The sequence below is a fragment of the Pongo pygmaeus genome, chromosome 9, assembly GCF_028885625.2.
Source record: "Pongo pygmaeus isolate AG05252 chromosome 9, NHGRI_mPonPyg2-v2.0_pri, whole genome shotgun sequence".
Taxonomy (NCBI): Eukaryota; Metazoa; Chordata; class Mammalia; order Primates; family Hominidae; genus Pongo; species Pongo pygmaeus.
The window spans coordinates 74491406-74514054 of record NC_072382.2 but is presented as its reverse complement, the minus strand read 5'-3'; the positions used below and the strand labels follow the sequence as shown (position 1 = coordinate 74514054).

Here is a 22649-nt window from a genome sequence, read left to right as displayed (position 1 = left end):
TTTTGATAATATCGTTTAATGCACAAAAATTTTAAATTTTGATGAAGTCCAGTTTATTTTTTCTTTGGTTCCTTACTTTGTTGTCATAGTTCAGAATCCATTGCCAAATCCAAGGTCATGAAGATTTATCATGGTTGTATCCCTTATATTTAGGTCTTTAATTTTGAATTAAGTTTTATATGTGGTTTGAGATAGGGGTCCAGCTTCATTCTTCTGCCTGTAGATATTCAGTTGTCCCAGCACCATTTGTTGAAGAGACTTTTCTTTTCTCATTGATTAGTGATTAGTCTTGGCATGTTGGTTGAAAATTAATTGGCCAGAGATGTATGGATTTATTTCTAGATTTGTGATTCTGTTCCATTGGTCTATATACCTGTCCTTATGCGAGTACCATGCTGTATTGATTACCATAGTGTGAGTCTTCCAACTTTGTTGTTCTTTTTCAAGATTATTTTTGCTATTTGTGGCCTCTTGCAATTCCATATGAATTTGAGGACTGGCTCTTCCAGTTCTACAAAAAGAGGTTTTTGGACTTTTGATAAAATCTGTAGATTGCTTTGGAAGTGACATCTTAACAATATTAAAATTTTCCAATTCATGAATACAGGATTTTTAAATTAATAACTTAATTTTGGCCAGGCATGGTGGCTCATGCCTGTAATCCCACCACTTCGGGAGGCCAAAGCAGGAGGATCGCTTGAGCTCAAGAGTTCAAGACCAGCCTAGGCAACATAGTAAGACCCCATCTCTGCTAAAAATTAAAAAAAAAAATTTAGCCAGGAGTGGTGGCACTATTGTCTTAAACAGTAACTCTCATTTCTCCCCTACCCCAGCTCCTGGCAACCACCATTCAACTTTGTCTCCATGAGTTGGATTGTTCTGTGTGTCTCATATGAGTAGAATAATAGTGTTTGTCCTTTATTACTGGTTTAATTCACTTAGCATAATGTCTTCAAGGTTCATCATGTTTTGGTACATGTCAGAATTTCCTTCCTTTTTAGGTCTGAATAATACTCCATTGTATGTATATACCACATTTTTTCGATCCATTCATCCATCAACAGATACTTGAGTTGCTTCCACCTTTTGGTGGTTGTGAATTTCCCATTGCTTTTTTTCCTCTTTTTTTTTTTGAGACAGGGTCTTGCTCTGTTGCCCAGGCTGGAGTGCAGTGGTGTGATCTTGGCTCACTGCAACCTCTGCCTCCTGGTTTCAGGCGATTCTTATGCTTCAGCCACCCAAGTAGCTAGGATTATAGGTGCATGCCACTGTGCCTGGCAATTTTTGTGTTTTTTTTTTTTAGTAGAGGCAGGGTTTTGCCATGTTGGCCAGGCTGTCCTTGAACTCCTAGCCTTATGTGATCCACCTGCCTTGGCCTTCCAAAGTGCTGGGATTACCAACATGAGCCACTGCATCTGGCCCTCAATTTTTTTTTTATTGCAGTAAAATACATATAACATAAAATTTATCATCTCAATTTTTTGAAAGTGTATAAATACATTCATAACGTTGTGACCATCACTGTCAACTATCTCTAAAACTCTTTATCTTACAGATCTGAAATTTCTCTACCCATTAAACACAAACTCCCTATTGCCCCATTCTCCCTACCCCCACGACAATCACCATTCGATCTTCTGTCTCTGTGATTTTGATGACTCTGAGTACCTCATATAGGTAGAATCATATAGGATTTGTCTTTTTATTTTATTTAATTATTTAAATTATTATTATTATTAATTTGCTAGTGGTGGGGTGGAGGGAATGGGTTCTCACTGCTTTTTTTTTTTTTTTTAAAGTGACAGTTCTCACTTTGTCATCCAGGAGGGACTGCAGTGGCACGATCGTAGCTTATTGCAACCTTGAATTCTTAGGCACAAGCCATCCTCTTGCCTCAGCCTCCCAACCAGCTGGGACTACAGGCGTGTATCACCACACTTGGCTAATTAAAAAAATTTTTTTTTGTAGAAACAGGGTTTTGCTATGTTGCCCAGTCTGGTCTTGAACTCCTGGCCCCAAATGATCCTCCTGCCTCTGCTTCCCAAAATGCTGGGATTACAATGTGAGCCACTATACCCAGCCCCATTGCTTTTTTTGTTGTTCTTTTGTCTTTAACATGACACTGGGTTGAAGCTTACCAGCTCCATTGCTTTTTAATATAACAGCAAGCCTTCCTTTCTCTTTTTCTTTTTTTCCACAAATATTTGTAGAGCAGCTTCTTTATGCCCACTATTTTTAGTATTAGAAGCCTGGCAGTGAACAAGACTAACAAGGTCATTGGAGGTTACATTCTGTTGATAAGATGGTTCCCTCTTTGGAAGCCTTGCCAGGGACTAGTTCCCTGATTTGCTGAGTTTATGATTAGGCCAGGTATCAACTGTGTGTCCTCACTTTGGATGTTGCAGCCCTTAGCCCCATTTTCTTTTTTTTTTTTTTGAGGTGGAATCTTGCTCTGTCACCCAGGCTGGAGTGCAGTGGTGTGATCTTGGCTCATTGCAACCTCTGCCGCCCGGGTTCAAGCAATTCTCCTGCCTCAACCATCCAAGTAGCTGGGATTACAGGCGCCCACCACCACGCCCAGTTAATTTGTTTTATATTTTTAGTAGACATGGGGTTTCGCCATGTTGGCCAGGCTGGTCTCAAGCTCCTGACCTCAAGAGATCCACCCTCCTCGACCTCTCAAAGTGCTGGGACCTTAGCCCCATTTTTCCTTTGTGCCTTACTTTGGCACTTTCTCTTAGAGGCCTTTCAGGAGCCCCCAGGCTGGATTGGGTGTTCCTCTTCTGCTGTAACCACCCATCACTTATCTTTATTATAATGCTGCCTAACTCTCTCTTCTACTGGAATGGTACCCTTGTTGACTGACTCATGTATAGCTGCTTGGCTTAATGGTAGACCAGATATTCAGGTCCTCTGAGACAGGCCCCTGATGACTTTTGCAACTACATCTTTCACCACAGGCTGCCTTGCACTTTGGACTCTAGCAACACTGAAATAAATGTCATTTCCCAAGGCATGTTAAGCTGTTTCTATTCTCTAGGCTCTCCCTTTTTCCTAGAATGCCCTTTTCCTCTAGGCTAATGTCTTTCTCCTTTAAATTAGTCATCTTCAACAAAGGCTACCTTGACCTTCTCTTGACTTTGCCACATTCCTGCTGCTGCCTTCCTTCCATGGCCTTTGTCACACTATATGGTAATTGACAAGTTCCATGATCTTGAGGAACTTACGGATTTTAGCAGTGGGTTTTAGCTTGCCATCTTCTTCACCCATCAAGTTTCATTTCTCTCTTTACTCATTGAACTTGGCTTTGCTGATGACAGACATTCTGAAATGAAAGTGACCTCCTGGGAGTCTGATGGGATTTCCTCTTTATTGCTCTCCCATTGTATTTCACCCTTGCATTTGTGTCAGTTCTCAGTAGGATTAACATAATCTTTTTGTGTAAAAATAATATGCCTCTAATATGTTTCTCACCTAGCAGAGATTCTAATGATCTTAATTAATCCTGATGGCATTTTATATACTCATTTTTTGTCCTAAAATCTCCTTCACCTTGTTTTTTGGAAAAATGCCTGTCATGGAAAAACTAGAAAACTTGGCAAATAATATCGCTCTATATTCTGCCATGCAGAGATTACTTTTAAAACTCAGCATTTAGGCTTTTTTGAAAAGTTTTTTTTCTATTTATTTTATATAATTAAGATCATACTATAGGTAGTCTTTTGGAGTACTTTTTAATTTAACATTATATCATAAGCATTTTCCTTTTATTTTTGAGACAGGATCTGGGTCTGTCACCTAGGCTGGAGTGCGGTGGCACGATCACAGCTCACTGAAGCCTCAAACTCCTGGGCTCAAGAAATCTTCTGTCTTAGCCTCCCAAGTAGCTGGGACTGTAGGCGCACACCCCACGCCCAGCTAATTTAAAATTTTGTTTTTTGTAGGGATGGGTTCTTCCTGTGTTGCCCAGGCTGGTCTTGAACTCCTGGCTCAAGTGATCCTCCCACCTTGGCCTCCCAAAGTGCTGGGATTACAGGTGTGAGCCACTGCGCCTGGCCTCAGTCTTTATTTTTTTGATGGTTTTCTTAGGATAAATAGGAATAGGGTAATTGGAGTGAAGGTATAATTTATTTTTATTTTTATTTTTTTGAGATAGGGTCTGGCTCTGTCACACAGGCTGGGGTGCAGTGACTGGAGTGCAGTGGCACAATCTCAGCTCACTGCAACCTCCGCCTCCTGGGCTCAAACTATCCTCCCACCTCAGCCTCTTGAATAGCTGGCACTACAAGTGCATGGCACCACACCTGGCTAATTTATTTTTATTTTTATTTTTTGTAGGGTTTCACCATGTTGCCTAGGCTGGTCTGGAACTCCTAGGCTCAATCCATCTGCCTGCCTTGGCCTCCCAAAGTGCTAGGATTACATACATGAGCCACCACACCTGGCCAGGTATAACTTTTTAAAGGCTCTTGTTATACACTGTTGAGTTATTATCCTAGTTCATTGCAGGGACTAAGTATTTGTTAAATGAAAGAATGACTACCCCCTAGAAAGACTGAGTAGTCATGCTCTTTACAGGAGTAGATGAGTGGCTCTAACTCCCCATACTGCCTTTCATATTTGATCCTCTCAGTGCCCTCCATCCTCATTTGTTTACAGTAAGGGCTTTATTCTCTTATTAGTCAGACTTAATTGCTTTCTTTGTGCTCAGGCCAGATGAAATCAGGTCTTTATTTCTTCTTTCCCAAAGAAGAGATACTGAACTTCTCATTTGGTCATGTTCTTTCTTCACCCTTCCATCATTTATTGGTAGCATCTTCTGACTTTGAGGGCCGTTCTTGAAACCATAGAGACTTGAAAAACTTGACCAATCCTGTAGGTAATATTTAAAATATGGAGAGAGATTAAGGTCTCGTTGAAAAAAAATCTAGAATTTGTGTCTGAGAGACCAAAGGGATTCTAATTCCTACTCTACCTGGGTGACCTTTACCTTTGATCTCTCTGGGACTCTGTTTATTATCTGTAAAAAGGGCCATAATAATAACTCCCTTTCTTATCATATGGGCTTGATAGGATTAATTAATTCATAAAACAATATATTATTGAATGGCTACTTTGTAAAATTGTATGATAAATTAAGTTCATTCCTTCAGTCATTCATCCTTTATTGACTGATTGATTGATTGATTGATTGAGACGGAATCTCACTCTGTCACCCAGGCTGGAATGCAGTGGCACGATCTTGGCTCACTGCAACCTCTGCCTTCTGGGTTGTAGTGATTCTCCTGCCTCAGTCTCCTGAGTAGCTGGGATTACAATTGTGTGCCACCACACCAGGCTAATTTTTGTATTTTTAGTAGAGATGGGGTTTCGCCATGTTGGCCAGGCTGGTCTTGAACTTCTGACCTCAAGTGATCCACCCACCTTGGCCTCCCAAAGTGTTGGGATTACAGGCGTGAGCCACCATGCCTGGCCTCATCCATTATTTATTCAACTGGTCAACAGATGTTAATTGAGTACTTCTTTCATGCCAGGTTTTATGCTAAGTACTAGATAGGAAGGAAAACAGCAAATAAAGAAATTGTAGTTCACTATGAAACATACTATGATATTGGTATGTAATAGTAGCAACAACCACAACTAATACTTAATGCTTGCCTATATGTGCCAGGCACTGTTATAAAGCCTTTACCTAAATTAATTCATTTAATTCTTAAACTTTTAAAGAAAGTGCATAATTACTGTAAAGTACAAATTATAGTGGAATACAAAGGAGAGTGTTAAATGTTACCATGTATTGAATGCCCATATGAGCCAGACATTCTATAGATATTTTATATACATTGTCTTTCATCTTCCCCACAGCTCTTCAAGGTTAGGCATTATCATTTAAACATGAGGAAATAGAGTCTAAGGAAGATTAAGAAATGTGCCCAAGTTCACAGTTTGTAAGAGGTAGAGTTGGAATTGAACCCAGTTTTAGTCCAATTCCAAATCCTTGGTTCTTAGGATTTTGTTTATGCAAGGCAGAAGGGTAGGTAAAACTTTCCAGGCTAAGGCACTGTGAGGTCAAAGATAAGAAAGTCCATTGCTTTTGAAGAGGAGAGGAGGTAAAACTGAAAGATATTTTCTTAAAAATGTGAGATCGTTCCTTCCTTTTCCCCATATATTCCTTTCTCTCCAGGGCAGACTAAGAAATCCTTTTGTACCAGCATGGGTATTTAAGTACTTCCTAAGTACTGTACTGTGGCTGCTGCTGCTGATAGCACATGGCAGTTCTGAATGCTTTAGCCAAGTGCCTAATAACTGGAAATTCATTCAGGGCAGCTGCAACATGCAACCAGATGGGATTTAAAATTGGCATGTTCATATTTTTTTAAAAAGCTAATTAAAAAATGTCAATTTGCAACCTGATGTTGCCATGTTAGAATTTTCTAATCTTTTTCTCCAATTGAATAGGAAATGTTTCATTAAACTCCTGTTAAATTGTTTACACTTGTTGCACACTGCACAGATGTGATCGTCTGGCTGAAATGTTTTTCCAAAATTGTATGCAGTGGGAAAGAGAAGAATGAGCAGTTTTAGTTCGAAATCTGGAATGGCTATTGAATAAAGGAGTGCAGTTAAAATTTTAGTTTATAGAATTGACTTTAACAGTTGTTTTTGTAATTGTGCTATATAGCTGAATCATGGTGTTCCAGCTTTGAGAGGCATAGACGAATAGAGAGAGACCCATTTAAGATAGGGTATGTTTAAAACTATTTGTATCAGATAGTTCCTGTCTCATTACTTTTTGCAACAACTTCCTGGCTGGTCTCCCTACGTACTGTCTCATCTCCACCAAATCTGTCCTCCCTACTGCTTCTCCCTGAGCTTTGTTGAGTACAGATTGCACTCTTCTCTGCTTTAAAACCTTCCAGAGGTTTTTTCATAACTTGGAGGATAAAATTCAAACCCCTTAACTTAGCTTGCAGGCTCTTTCATGGTTTGGCCTCTGCTTGCCTCATTAGCCTCAAATTCTCCTTTTTTTTTGAGACGGAGTTTCGCTCTGTCGCCCAGGCTGGAGTGCAGTGGCGCGATCTCGCCTCACTGCAAGCTCTGCCTCCTGGGTCCATGCCATTCTTCCGCCTCAGCCTCCCCAGTAGCTGGGACAACAGGCACCCACCACCGTGCCCAGCTAATTTTGTTTTTGTATTTTTAGTAGAGACAGAGTTTCACCGTGTTAGCCAGGATGGTCTCGATCTCTTGACTTGTGATCTGCCCGCCTTGGCCTCCCAAAGTGCTGGAATTACAGGCATAAGCCATCATGCCCGGCCAAATTCTTTTTTTTTCATGTGTTGTTCCAGCCAAATTGAACTACTTTTCACGTGCTGTCCAGGTCATATTCCTGTATCTTCATCCATGACATTTATCTCTATTTGGGACACCCTCTCACCCTCCTTTTAAAAAAATATTTATTTATTTACTTATTGTTTATTTATTTGTGAGACAGAGTCTGACTCTGTCACCCAGGCTGGAGTGCAGTGATACGATCACAGCTCACTGCATCCTCGACCCCCCAGTCTCAGGTGATCTTCCCACCTCAGCCTCCTGAGTAGCTAGGACTACAGGCACCTGCCACCACACTTGGCTAATTTTTGTATTTTTTGTAGAAACAGGGTTTTGCCATGTTGCCCAGGTTGGTCTTGAACTCCTGGGCTCAAGCAATCTGCCTGCCTTGGCCTCCCAAAGTGCTGGGATTACAGGCATGAGCCACCAAGCCTGGCCTTAATTACCCTTTAAAACTTAATTGGGATTTATCTCTGAGTAGCTTCCTTTGTGGTTTCCCCACCTTCTATCCATTTCACTACTGAGTTCTGACTCTCCTTTGTGGTCTTCATAGTTGCTAGCAGTTCTTTCTCTATCTTAGAGCTCTTACCACTTTCTATTATTCCAATTTAAGTTTCTGTCTACCAACACAATTTATTTATCTCTCTTTCTTTATTATAGTTTCTCAGAAAATGTGTGTCAAGTGATTGTTTTTTAATATGAAGAGCATTCTGAGGATATGTTCATTCATATATATTTATTCATAGAGTATGAATGATATGATAAAAAGTATGATAAATTTCAACCAGTCTTCTTATTTTTATTTCTGCCAAGTTATGAGGTTGTTCCAATATTTGAAAAAAAATTCGTTTTAGAAACACCTGTAATTTAATTACATGCCAAACCTGAAGTAAGAAATAAGCCCTCTTCTTAATCAAGTCTCACATTAAGTAGTGGAAATTCGGTTTGGGGTGAAGGACTAGACAAAGACTTTCCGATTAGCTCTACTTATTGTGATTCCTCCCTCTTTCCACAAGTTGGGATGATGGTGGGTTATTACACAGATGCTAGTCTGTAAGGGACATTGAATGTATGGAACTTAAATCATGGGTGGTGTGTGATAATAAGGTAGAACAAGCTCTGTGTTACCCCGAGTCATTGCTAAGAAACACTTACTGGAGATTTACTAAAGGTTGGTGCTGGGATACAGAAATGAATTAGGCATAGCTCCTGCCAGACTGCCTGCTAGACTGTTTGTGCCTCCGGGAACACACAGAATTTAGACATAGCGCTGTCCTGCAGAACTTTCTGCAGTGATGGAAATGTTCTATATCCATGCTGTCCAATACAGTAGTCACCAGCTAAACGTGGGTCTTGAGTGCTTGAAATATGCCTAGTGAGACTGAAGAACTGAATTTTAAATTTTTTTTACTTTTAATTAATTTAAATTTGAATTTAAACAGCTATGAATGGTTAATGGCTATTGGAAGCACAGATCTAGAGGTGCCGATCGGTGGAGAGACAGACATGTAAATAAGCAAGTACAATTAAGTGTAGTAGGTACTATGATAGAAATATGTCTATGGAGGCCAGACGTGGTGGCTCATGCCTGTAATCCCAGTACTTTGGGTGGCCGAGGCGTGTGGATCACCTGAGGTCAGGAGTTCGAGACCAGTGTGGCCAACATGGTGAAACCCCATCTCTACTAAAAATACAAAAATTAGCTGGGCATGGTGGCGCATGCCTGTAATCCCAGCTACTTAGGAGGCTGAGGCAGGAGAATTGCTTGAACTCGGGGGGTGGAGGTTGCAGTGAGCTGGGATCGTGCCACTGCACTCCAGCCTGGGCGACAGAGCAAAACTCCGTCTCAAAAAAAAGAGAAATGTCTATGGAGCCAGGTGAAGTCGTTTACTCCTATAATCCCAGCACTTTGGGTGGCCAAGGAGGGAGGACCACTTGAGGCCAGGAGTTCAAGTCCAGCCAGGGCAACATAGGGAGACCCCACCTTTACAAAAAAAAAATTGTCTGGCCTTGGTGTAGCACACCTGTAGTCCCAGCTACTCAGCAGGCTAAGGCAGGAGGGTCACTTGAGCCCAGGGAGTCAAGGCTGCAGTGGGCCACGATTGCACCACTACATTCCAGTGTGGGTGACAGAGCAAGACCCTTTCACCAAAAAAAAAAAAAAAAAAAATCAAGTTGAAAAAGAAAGAAATATATCTAGGGTTCTCTCTAGGATTAGGTCAGTTCTGGGAGTGGGGAGAGGGATTCAAGAAAGTATTATATCTTTATGAGTCTTAAAAAATGAGTAGATATAACTGGTTGTCACATATGCAGCTTAAAGAATTACACTGTCTTGGAGCCCCTGGCTGTTTGATCTTGAGCAAGTGATTTGACTTTTCTAGGCTGAACCTTGTCATTTGTAAAAGAAAGGTCATAATAGTCCCCACCTTAGTCACAGTTGGGCGAAATAATGTGCTTGCTTATAGTAAGCACTCAGTAAATGTTAGCTATTATTATTATCATCTTACTTCCTAGTTCTTACTACCATGTATACCCAGCTTGCTTGCTTATTTATTTGTTTATAAATTGTGATGAAAAACATAAAATTTACTGTCTTAACCATTTTTAAGTGTATAGTTTAGTAGTATTAACTAATTTACATTGTTGCATAACAGATCTCTACAACATTTTTTTCTTGCAAAACTGAAACTCTATACCCATTGAACAACAACTCTCCCTTCCTCCTTCTTCCAAGTTCCTGACAACCACAATTTTACTGTTTGTTTCTGTGAGTTTGACTACTTTAGATACCTCATGTAAGTGGAATCATACAATATTTATCTTTCTGTGACTGGCTTATTTCACTTGGTATAATGTCTTCGAGGTTCATCCATGCTGTAGCATGTGACAGGATTTCCTTCTTTAAGGCTAAATACTATTCCTTTGTATGTATATATCACGTGTTTTTTTTTCCCCATTCATTCAATGATGGACATTTGGTTTGCTTTCACCTCTTGGCTGTTGTGAATAATGCTGCACTGAACACAGATATGCAAATATGTCTTCAAGATTCTGCTTTCAGTTCTTTTGGATGTATATCTAGAAATGGAATTGCCAGATAGTATGGTAATTCTATTTTTATTTTTTAAGAGATGGAGTCTCACTCTGTTGCCCAGGCTGAAGTGCAGTGGTTAGTCACAGGCATGATAATAGTACACTCTTGTCCTCGAACTCCTGGGCTCAAGAGACCCTCCTGCCTCTGCATCCCAAGTAGCTGGGACTACAGGCGTGCATCAGCACACCTGGCTTATTTTTAATTTTTGCAGGAAGCTTTATACTATTTTCTTTTCTTTTTCTTTTGTTACTTCCTGCAAGCAGATATACTATTTTCAATAGCAGCAGCACCATTTTACGTTCCCACCAACAGTGCACAAGGGTTCTAGTTTCTCCATATCCTCAACACTTCTTATTTTCTATTTTGTCTTGGATTTTTTTTTAATACCTGCCATCATAATGGATATGAGGTGATATTATGGTTTGGATTGCATTTCTCTAATGGTTAGTGATATTGAGCATCTTTTAAAATGCATGTTAGCTATTTGTATTTCTTCTTTTTTCCTTCCTTTTGCCTCCTCCTTTCTCTTCTTCTTCTTCCTCCTCCTCCTCCCCACCCCGCCTTTTCCTCTGCCTACTCCTCCTCATTTTTCTTTCTTCTTCTTTTTGTTTTCTTTCTTTCTTTTTTTTTTTTCTTGAACTTCTGGGCTCAAGCAGTCTTCCCACCTTGGCCTCCCAGTGCTAGGATTACAGGTGTGAGTCACTGTGCACAGCCCATTTGTATATCTTCTCTGGAGAAATGTCTATTCAAGTTCTTTGCACATTTTAAAATTGTAATTGTTTTGTTGTTGTTGTTATTTTTTCATATGCAGTTTTTGTTAAATTTTATTTTAAAATTAACAACAGTAAAATCAAACTTGTAATAAAATTCTTTTAATTTTAACACATATGTAATTTATGTAACTGTCACCACACCACAGTCGAGATATAGAACAGTTCCATTACCCTAAAAATCATCTTTATCACAGCTAGCTTTTTTTTTTTTTTTTTTTGAGATGGAGTTTCGCTCTTGTTGCCCAGGCTAGAGTGCAATGGCGCGATCTAGGCTCGCTGCAACCTCCACCTCCCAGTTTCAAGCAATTCTCCTGCCTCAGTCTCCTGAGTAGCTGGAATTACAGGCATGTGCCACCACACCCAGCTAATTTTGTATTTTTGTATTTTTGGTAGAGACAAGGCTTCACCATTTTGTTCAGGCTGGTCTTGAACTCCTGACCTCAGGTCATCTGTCTGCCTCAGCCTCCCAAAGTGCTGGGATTACATCATGCAATTCTCCTGCCTCAGCCTCCTGAGTAGCTGGAATTACAGGCATGTGCCACCACACCCAGCTAATTTTGTATTTTTGGTAGAGACAAGGCTTCACCATTTTGGTCAGGCTGGTCTTGAACTCCTGACTTCAGGTCATCTGTCTGCCTCAGCCTCCCAAAGTGCTGGATTACACGGTGTTGAGCCACTGTGCCCAGCCCAACAGCTAGCTTTTTAATAGGTGCTTTCCAGTAGTGTTATTGAGAAGCTGTCTTATTTCAAAATTGGTTAGTCAGTTGTAAATTAGTCCAAAGTGCTTATGGCTCTTGATTGATTTGCTGGGGTATACTCTATACTTTTTTCTCCCCCCTTCCTGCCCCCCACATAGGTGAACTTGGGAATCAGACTTAGCCCCTTCTTTTCATGTAGCAGAGTACTACTGCTGACCAAATAATTAAATGCAGGGATATGGGATCTTAGATATATAACTTTGGCAAACATTCTCTCAATCTGTGGTTGTCAATCTGTGTTCTTATGATCTTAGTCTTTGGTTTATTAATCCATAGAAGCTTTTATAAAAAAAGAACTACAGCTAGGTCTTAAGTATGCTCAGTAGTAAGAAGTGGGAAGAGCAAAGAAAGAGCCCTAGATTGAGATAGTGAATGTAGAATCAACTCTTGGCTCTGACAACTTTCTAAAAAACCTTAAATCTTTTAATTTCTGTGAGATGTAGGTGTTTTGTCTGCAAGATGGGTGAATTGATAACCCTCATCTCAGGGTTTTTTTTGTTGTGAATATTAAGTAAAATAAAGAGTATGTTGGCTGGGCGCCGTGGCTTACGCCTGTAATCCCAACACTTTGGGAGGCTGGGGCAAGTGGACCACTTGAGCCCAGGAGTTTGAGTCCAGCCGTGATCACACCACTGCACTCCAGCCTGGATGACAGAGCAAGACTCTGTCTCCAAAAAAAAAAAAAAAAAGTATATAGTATTCAATAAATGTTAAGTTGAATCCAAAATAAGCCCAAGATTATATTTTAAAAGTTAAAGAGCTTTACTGAGATATAATTCATATGCCACACAATTCACTCATTTAAATTGTATAGTTGAGTGTTTTTTAGTATATATAGAGTTGTGTAATCATTACCACAGTCAGTTTTAGAATATTTTCATTACCTATTAGAAACTTGCACCCTTTAGCAATCACTCTCTGTTGTCCCCTTCTCCATCAGCCCTAGGCAATCACTAACCTATTCAGGATATTTCATATAAATGGAATAATATAATATGTGGCCTTTATAGCTAGCTTTTTTCATTTAGCTTAATATTTTCAAGGTTTGGCTGGGTGTGGTGGCTCACGCCTGTAATCCCAGCACTTTGGGAGGCTGAGATGGGTGGATCTCTTGAGGTCAGGAGTTAGAGACCAGCCTGGCCAACATGGTGAAACCCCATCTGTACTAAAAATACAAAAATTAGCTGGATGTGGTGGTGCATGTCTGTAGTCTTAGCTACTCAGGAGGCTGAGGCAAGAGAATCACTTGAACCCGAAAGGTGGAGGTTGTAGTGAGCCAAGATTGTGCCACTGCACTCCAGCCTGGGTAACAGAGGGAGACTGTCTCAAAAAAAAAAAAAAAAAATATATATATATATATATATATATATATATATATTTTTTTTTTTTTCAAGGTTCATTCATGTTGTTACATGTATCAGTACTTCATTCCTTTTTATTGCTAAATATTTCATCGTATGGATATGCCACCTGTTATTCGTTTATCAGTTGATGGACATTTGGATAGTTCCCACTTTTAGCTATTATTTGTAATGTAGCTGTGAACATTAGCATATAAGTTTTTATGTGGACATAGGTTTCTTATTTCTCTTGTTATCATTGTAATGTATTATTATTATTATTTGTAATGTAGCTGTGAACATTAGCATATAAGTTTTTATGTGGACATAGGTTTCTTATTTCTCTTGGGTATACATCTAGGAGTAGAGTTGTTAGAGCATGTGGTAACTCTATGTTTAACCCTTTTGAGGACTTGTTTTCCACAGTGGCTGTACCACTTCACATTCATTCCTACCAACAGTGTATGAAGGTTCCATTTTCTTCTCCACATCCTTGTAATCACTTGTTATTTGTCTTTTTTCTTTTAGCCAACCTACTCAGTGTGAAATGGTATATCATTTTGGCTTGATGTGCATTTTCCTGGTGGCTAATGATGCTGAACATCTTTCATTAGCTCATTGCTCACCTTGTTACTATTTTTTTTTTTTAAGAGGCTGAATCTTGCTTTGTCACTCAGGCTGGATTGCAGTGGTGGGATCATAGCTCACTGCAGCCTCAAACTCCTGGGCTCAAGTGATCCTCCTGCCTCAGCCTCCCAACTAGCTAGGACTACAGGCGTGTGCCACCATACCCAGCTAATTTTGTTTATTTTTTGTAGAGGTAGAATCTTGCTTTGTTGCCCAGGCTGGTCTCTTAACTCCTGGGCTTGAGCAGATCTTCCTGCCTTGGCCTCCCAAAGTGCTGGGATTATAGATGTGAGCCACTTTATGTATCTCTTCGTGCTTTACTACCTAGCTTGGTGATATCCTTCTTTAGTAAGATGGTACTCTGCACCCAAAAGTGCTTATTAATACTGATTTGTTAGTTAATTATAAGAGAGTCCCAGAGGAAATAAATATAGCTTAATCTTATCATTTTTCCTTCTTTTGGTTACTTCTATCAGGTTAAATTGAAAGTACTCAGTTAGCATATCTAGAAAATGGCCATTTTCAAAGAATATTCAGTCTGTTTAGGGGAAGACCCAATTGAAGACTGAAGATATAAAGAACAATTAACGGGCTGAGCGCGGTGGCTCACGCCTGTAATCCCAGCACTTTGGGAGACCGAGGTGGGTGGATCACCTGTGGTTGGGAGTTTGAGACTAGCCTGGCCAACATGGCGAAACCCCGTGTCTACTAAAAATAGAAAAATTAGCTGGACATGGTGGTGGGTGCCTGTAATCCCAGCTAATTGGGAGGCTGAGGCAGGAGAATTGCTTGAACCTGGGAGGCGGAGGTTGCAGTGAGCTGAGATTGTGCCACTGCACTCCAGCCTGGGCAACAGAGCAAGACTCCATCAAAAAAAAAAAAGAACAATTAATGGCTGAAGTTGATTACTAGTATTGATTATACTTACAATATGATCTTAGCTCCAAGGATACAGCAGTGAATAAAATAAAGTCCCTGCTTTTAATTGTGTCCTAGTAATAGGAAAAAACAGGCAGTGTATGGGAAAAGGGTGTGATTGAAAGGGTGGGAACCATTTTAGATATAATCAGTTAATTTAGGCCTTGCTGATGAGGTGAAATTTGAGTAGAGATCTTAATGAAATAAAGGAGCAAGTCATATTGATAATTTGAGGGAAGAATGCTTTAGGCAGAGAGGACTGTAAGTACTAACTCCTTGAAGTGAGAATGTACCTAGTTTTTCAAAGAATAACAAGAAGAGGAGAATTTTCCTGTTGTTCAGCTTAAGCGATCCAAGGCTTACATATTCTTCTTGGTGTCTGTGCTTTTGGCCCCCTCAGAATGGTTTCTAAACAACACAAATGTTGATGCTAAAATTTAAATTTACTGTAGTATGGAGCAAGGGGGAGAGTGCTATGGGGTAAGATTAGATAGGTGAAAGGGAGCTAGATTACCTGGTAAGTCATGATAATGACCTTGTATTTTACTCTGAGATGATAACTCATTGCAGGGTTTTGAACAGAGTGGAGTTACATGCTCCAAACTGAATTTAAAAGGATCGTTTTGGCTTCTGGGAAGAGAGAGACAGGATAAGCAGATGGCAAGGATAGAAGCAGGGGCTGTTATAATAGTTATAAACAATAATGAAGACTTGAGTCAGTGTAGTAATGGTAAGAAATGGTTAGAATCAGCATATGTTTTGAAAGTAGAACTGACAGAATTTGCTGATAGATTGGATGAGGATTATGAAAGTAAGAAAGTAGTCAAAGAAGATTCGGAGGTTTTTGCCTTGAGCAACTACAAGATTAGAATTGCCACTTATAGAGTTGGGAAACAGTGGGAGGAGCAGGTTTGCAGGAAGGAGTTAGACATTTGGTTTTGGACATACTACATTTTTACAATGGTTATTAGATAACCAAAAGATGTCAGGCAGTTGGATATACAAGTCTGAAATTCAGAGAAGTTCAAGTTGGAGATAATAAATTTGGGAGTAATTAGCATATATAAAGCCATGGAGTAGATGTGCTCACCTAGGAAATGTGTGTACTTAGAGCAAAGAAGAGATCTGACCGCCAAACTCTGGACACTCTAACATAGAGAAGTTGAGAAGATCAAGGGAGTAGCCAGTGAGGTAGAGGAAGAACCTAGAGAAAGTGGAGTACCAGAGATCAGGTAATCTGTGGTGGGTAATGCCAAGTGTCCTAGTGTGATCACCTGAAGTCCTAGAGTCTAATTATGGTTTGGTTTTAAATAACTGTGGGACATTGGATAGTTCACTTTACCTTTTAGGGCCTTGGGGTGATCTCTAAAGTGAAGGGCTTAACTAGATTGTCTCTAAACTTTCTCCTATCATCATCATAAACATCATAAACATTCTATAATACTTTATAGTTTACACAAAGCATTTTCATAAGTTTATCTCATTTAATCATCATAACAAATCTATGGGACCTAGATATTTATACCTGTTTTACAGATGAAGAGATTAAAGAAGTTTAGGAGCCGGGCGCGGTGGCTCACGCCTGTAATCCCAGCACTTTGGGAGGCTGAGGTGGGCAGATCACGAGTCAGGAGATCGAGACCATCTTGGCTAATGTGGTGAAACCCTGTCTCTACTAAAAATACAAAAATTAGCCCGGTGTGGTGGCGGGCGCCTGTAGTCCCAGCTGCTCGGGAGGCTGAGGCAGGAGAATGGTGTGAACCCGGGAGGAGGAGCTTGCAGTGAGCCAAGATCACGCCACTGCACTCTAGCCTGGATGACAGAGCGAGACTCTGTCTCAAAGGAAAAAAAAAAAAAAAAGAAGAAGTTTAGGCACTTGTCTAAAGTTACACTATCATAATCAGTGAGAAAGTTGAATGCAGGTCTGCCTGATCTCAAAGCCTGTGGTCTTTCTATTATATAGCAACTACCTTTTTACACTAATATTATAGAGCTCTGTGATTGTGAGCTTATTTATTTATTTATTTGAGATGGAGTCTCACTCTGTCGCCCAGGCTGGAGTGTGGTAATGCGTTCTTGGCTCACTGCAACCTCCACCTCCCAGGTTCAAGTGCTTCTCCTGTCTCAGCCTCCCGAGTAGCTGGGACTACAGACACGCACCACTACACCCAGCTAATTTTCGTATTTTTAGTAGAGAGGGAGTTTCAGCATGTTGGACAGGCTGGTGTTGAACTTCTGGCCTCAGGTGATCCGCCTGCCTTGTCCTGCCAAAGTGCTAGGATTACAGGCACGAGCCACCGTACCCGGCCTAATTTAATTATTTACTCAATGACTATTTGATGAGCACCTGCTCTAGTGGTCACTGCTCAAAGTGCTGGAGATACAGTTGTAACCAAGACAAAGTTCCTGCCCTCATAAGTCTTTCATTCTAGTGGGGGAAACTGACAATAAACAAATATGTTAGTAAAGAATATAATGTAAGGGCCATAATAAAAAATAAAGCAAGATAAGGAAACACCATATGTTGGGAGGGTAATCAAGAAAAGCCTCTCTGAAGAGATTGCATTTGAGCAGAGTCCTGAATGATTTTAAGTAGTAAGCCATGAGAAGATATAATAGAAGGGAGTTCAGCAGAGGAAACAGCAAGTAGAAAGATCCAGAGGTGGGAATGAGCCAGGTGCATTTTGTGGAATAGTAAGAAGGCAATTGCTTGGACAGGAGGCAGACAAAATGCATAGAGTTGTGGAGTCATTTAGCCCTTGGTAGGGGTGGGAGTGGTGGTTAGTTCTGACTTCCATTAGGTAATTTGGTGTGTGACTCTGGGCAGAGTATCTGACATTTTGGAACTTTAAGTTTCTTATCTATAAAATAGAGATAATAAAATAAAGGTTACCTTGAGAATTGAATCAGAGAATGTATGTAAAATACCTAGACCTCAAACATTAACGTGTTTAATGTATACCTACTATTATTGACAGTATCATAGGCATTTATTCTACTTTTATCAAATCAGTTTAATTTGTTTTTCTTTGTTTTTTCAGTTTGTTTTAGTCAGTAGATCTTAAAGTTCTTATTTTGTGCCAGGGCTTTACTAGGTAATTTCTCTGAGCATGTCTTTGTGTTGAAATAAGAAAGTGTTGGACGAAAAAGAAAATGATTTAGAAGTTGATGAGTAGGTACAAAAAGAAGAGCTTGGGATTTTGGTAATTGCATCCTCTGATATATTCATTTATTATGGAAAGAAACTGCATGTGCAGTTCTGTCGTCTTTCCTCATCACTGGATACTAGCTCTACTCTGGCACTTCCCTGTCAGGCTTCCTGCTGATCCAAACCTGCTTGCCTTAGGAAATTCAGATAAGAGCCAAATCCTCCATCCTTATAAGACCATCTGTTTTCAGACCCACAGATGCTGCCCTTGCAATTGCAACCCAACACAACTGGAATGATTTATTCATCTCCAGGTAACATTTGTGCACTAGCTTTCTAACAAAGTACAGTATCAGCTTTACACTTAATGAAGCATCTAGCACAGATGGTGAGCTGCACTGTAAAGGATGCTCCTGGCTTAGAAGTGGCTGATGGACAGGTAGAGGTAATCTCTTAGTCCTGAGAGTGTAGCTAGAAGGAGCAGTAAGAGCTTTTGTCTAGTAAAGAGTCTTGATTGCGTCTGGGCCCGGTGGCTCACGCCTGCAATCCCAGCACTTTGGGAGGCTGAGGCGGGTGGATCATGAGGTCAGAAGATCGAGACCATCCTGGGTAACACAGTAAAACCCCGTCTGTACTAAAAATACAAAAAATTAGCCAGGCATGGTGGCATGCACCTGTAGTCCCAGCTACTCGGGAGGCTGAGGCAGGAGAATTGCTTGAACCTGGGAGGCGGAGGTTGTGGTGAGCCAAGATCGTGCCACTGCACTCCAGCCTGGGCAACAGAATGAGACTCCGTCTCAAAAAATAAAAATAAAAAAAAAAATAAATAAAAACAAAGAGTCTTGATTGTGTATCCTATGTTCCTGGAGTGTTTGAGATCATTTAATTCAATTGATTTTTTAAGTTAAATGTTGTACCATTTAACTGTTGAATTGAGAAAATGAAGACCCAGATAGGGGAAGAGACCTAAGTTGCATAGCAGATTGAAATGAGCAGCCAAATTAATCATCTACTTTGTGCTAGCTCAGTTTTTAGGTTCTTTACTTACATTATCTTATTTAACCTGTAAGTTCCTTTTTGTCTCATCTTCTTATATTGAGGATCTAACTACTGTAGTAGTACTTTTCTTCCATAACAAAATACTTTGATAGTCAAATCTCCATAACCAAACACAGTTGCTACAAACAAATGATGCTTACTTTTAGAAAAATCTAGATGAATGTGGCTAGAGCTAGTCTGAGTCTTTGCCTCAGCCCCTCCTACAAGGTGATTTGGGGACACTCTGTTTAGACGGCAAACCATGACAATGAAGACACTCTTTGTCACCTCAGAGAAGCTTGGTTTCTCTTTTGGAATGTTTGGTTTTAGTAAATCACTTCCTTTTCACTTTAGGTTTTAGGCTCTTTGACAAGCCATCTGCTTCTCAAACCCAATTTCCCTTTACCAGCAAGGGCAGTTCAGATGGAGAACAAAAGCTTTCTTTAGTTCCTAGTGGTTTTGTGAGAGTGGGAAGGCTACAGGGAGAGATTGCATCTGCTTATTGTAATTCATTTGTGATGTGTGCCTAACTGGCAGTAATTTACCAGGGACTGTGCTGGGCGCTGGGCTGGCTGAGGAGATAAAATTCTGGAATGGAGATCTATCAACATGCATTTTGGCTATTTCAATCCTTGCCAGTATTAGTCAGGGCTCCGAAGAGCTTGTTGGGGTTGATGTTGCTACTTCACTCTCTCTCTCTTTTTTTTTTTTTGGAACCTGCATCCATTGTCCAAGTTTTTAATTTGTCCTTTGTTTTTCTGTTCAGTTGCTTTTCCTGGTTGCTAATTTGTTCAGTGGGAGGCTTAGTATAATGCAATTCAGCAGACTGTGTTGAGTGAATATTTAGTAATGAATAAAATAAGATATGGGGAACCTAACATGAGGTAGTAGAAAAGTGTTGGTCAACCCAAACATGTGGCTTCAATTTTCAGACCTTGGGTAAATCATTTAATTTCTGAGCCATAGTTTTTTCATCTCTGAAAATGGAGTTATAGATATCACCTTTCCCAAGGTTACAGTGAGTATTAAATGAGAGAATATATAGGAAAGGATCAAGTGTTAAGTTGGTGCTCATTAACTATTCCCTTCTATTTTTCTTCCTGTCTCCTTAAGGAGTATACATGGGGAAGTCAGACATTTATGCAAGTGTGTGTGTACACATGTTAGTTTAATATAGTTCTAAAAAGTGGCTGGAATTTGCCACCATCATTGAGAATTGGGAAGTGAAGGCTTGGGGCAGATACATGTCTTCTTTGAAACCAGACTGAGAAATACTTTCTGATAAGCTAACATAACACAACGTTTGTGTGCTTAAAGAAGACCTCAGGAGGAAAAATGAAAGAACCTGAGGGTAGAGGCCTTGAGCTGCTGATTTTCTCAGGGGGACCATTAGAGTGTCTCTGGTAGTCACTGGTCTCTTAGAAATGGAATAATTTGCTTCACAATAAGCTGAGAACGGAACCTGGAATTTGTAAGTATGAGAACTGCCTTTTGGGAACAGCTAGTACATAGCTTGGAAGATTATAGCCACTCTCACTCTGCCTCCTCTGCCTCCCGGGTTCAAGGGATCCTCCTACCTCAGTCCCCCAAGTAGCTGGGACTATAGGCGCATGCCACCATGCCTGGCTAATTTTTGTATTTTTAGTAGAGACGGGGTTTCGCCATGTTGCCCAGGCTGGTCTTGAACTCCTGAGCTCAAGTGAACCCCCAGCCTCGGCCTCCCAAATTGCTAAGATTACAGGTGTGAGCCACCATGCCTGGCCTACAAAGTGTTTCTTGATCTGATTTCTGCCTGCCTTTTCAGCCTCACTTCCTACTGCTCTTGCAATACTGTATTAATTGAAGTTTCTCAACTCTTCTGTGCTCATTTAGACTAGCCCTTCGTAGTCTTTCTTTTATGTTACACTTACCCTCTTTTCTGTTCCTCTGTTTTGCCTGACAAACTTCTACTCTTTCTTTAAAACTCTTCTCAAGCACCATGTTTTGTGTGAGGTTCTCCCTGACTTCTGAAGGGGAAATGAGAGACCTCCTTTCTCATATGGCATGAGAGACCTCCTTCCTCATACAAAAATCTAACTACATGTTGTAGCATCAATGATTAGTAAACACAGTGATGCATCTTTTAATGCTTTGTTTATGACCCATTAGTTTCTTTATTTTAGTGCCTTCATTGGAACACTCAATTTATCCACATATGGATCCATTCACAACAGATATCTTTGGAATCAGGAAAATAAGTGCAGATACGGTGCAGCATCTTGCAGGACTCAGCAAATTATTTTTTATTGTACCTCTTGCCCCCATGAAGTGAATAACCATCAATAAAACAAACCCTAGGTTTGGAGAGGCCTATTATTATTATTATTTTTTGAGATGGAGTTCAGCTCTTGTTGCCCAGGCTGGAGCGCAATGGCATGATCTCGGCTCACCATAACCTCCACCTTCTGGGTTCAAGCGATTCTCCTGCCTCAGCCGCCCGAGTAGCTGGGATTACAGCCGTGCACCACCACGCCCAACTAATTTTGTATTTTTAGTAGAGATGGGGTTTCTCCATGTTGGTCAGGCTGGTCTCGAACTCCTGACCTCACGTGATCTGCCCACTTCGGCCTCCCACAGTGCTGGGATTACAGGTGTGACCTACCGCGCCTGGCCTGGGGAGGCCTATTTATTCTCAGGTTGATGGCTGAGGTTCACCTGATATGATTTACCACTGACAAACTTTGATGAAGACAAGCATGTTTATGCTTTCTTTCAAATAACTTTTTATTTGGGGCCCCAAATTTCTTCTGGTATAAATAGGATCTGAATTCTGTCTTTTATGTTGGGGCTTTCCTGTATATCTGATGATTCTTGGTTGTCTGTTCATTGTTAAAAGTGGAATACTAAAAAGCTGATTAGAAGTTTTAAATGCTGGCCGAGTGTGATGGCTCACACCTGTAATCCTAACACTTTGGGAAGCTGAGGTAGACAGATTGCTTGAGACGAGAATTTGAGACCAGCGTGGGCAACACGGTGAAACCTCATTTCTGCAAAAAATAGAAAAACTAGCCAGGCGTGGTGGTGTGCCACCTGTAGTCCCAGCTACTCAGTAGGCTGAAGTGGGAGGATCACCTGAGTCCAGGGAGGTTGGGGCTGCAGTGAGCCATGAGTGACAGAGTGAAACCCTGTCTCAAAAAAAAAAAAAAAAATGTTTTAAGTGCAGGCCAGATGTGGTGGCTCACACCTGCAACCCTAGTGCCTTGGGAGGCCAAGGCGGGAGGATCACTTCAGCCCAGGAGTTTGAGACCAGCCTGAACAACATAGTGATACCCCCATCTCTCAAAAAAAAAAAAAAGAAAAAAAGAAGGGTGGGGTGCGGTGGCTCACGCCTGTAATCCCAACACTTTGGGAGGCCAAGGCGGGCAGATCATGAGGTCAGAGGATCAAGACCATCCTGGCTAACACAGTGAAACCCCGTCTCTACTAAAAATACAAAAAAATAGCCGGGTGTGGTGGCAGGCGCCTGTAGTCCCAGCTACTCGGGAGGCTGAGGCAGGAGAATGGTGTGAACCTGGGAGGTGGAGATTGCAGTGAGCCGCAGATCACACCACTGCACTCCAGCCTGGGCGACAGAGCAAGACTCTG

At 40.7% G+C, this 22649-nt stretch overlaps 1 protein-coding gene across 11 annotated transcripts in view; it reads left to right on the top strand.

Annotated features, from left to right (window-relative positions):
* The window catches only part of FAM168A (family with sequence similarity 168 member A), a 237012-nt gene that overhangs the window by 79329 nt on the left and 135034 nt on the right, over positions 1-22649 (top strand). For 2 of the 11 annotated variants that reach the window (XM_063672064.1, XM_063672070.1), the window contains exon 2: positions 4339-4449. The exons of 8 other annotated variants lie outside the window; for them this stretch is intronic. The gene's annotated coding sequence lies outside the window, so the exon portion shown is untranslated. Of the gene's footprint in view, positions 1-4338; positions 4450-18276; positions 18302-22649 lie in introns of those variants that run through there. One more of the 11 variants, XM_063672068.1, reaches the window with a different exon arrangement.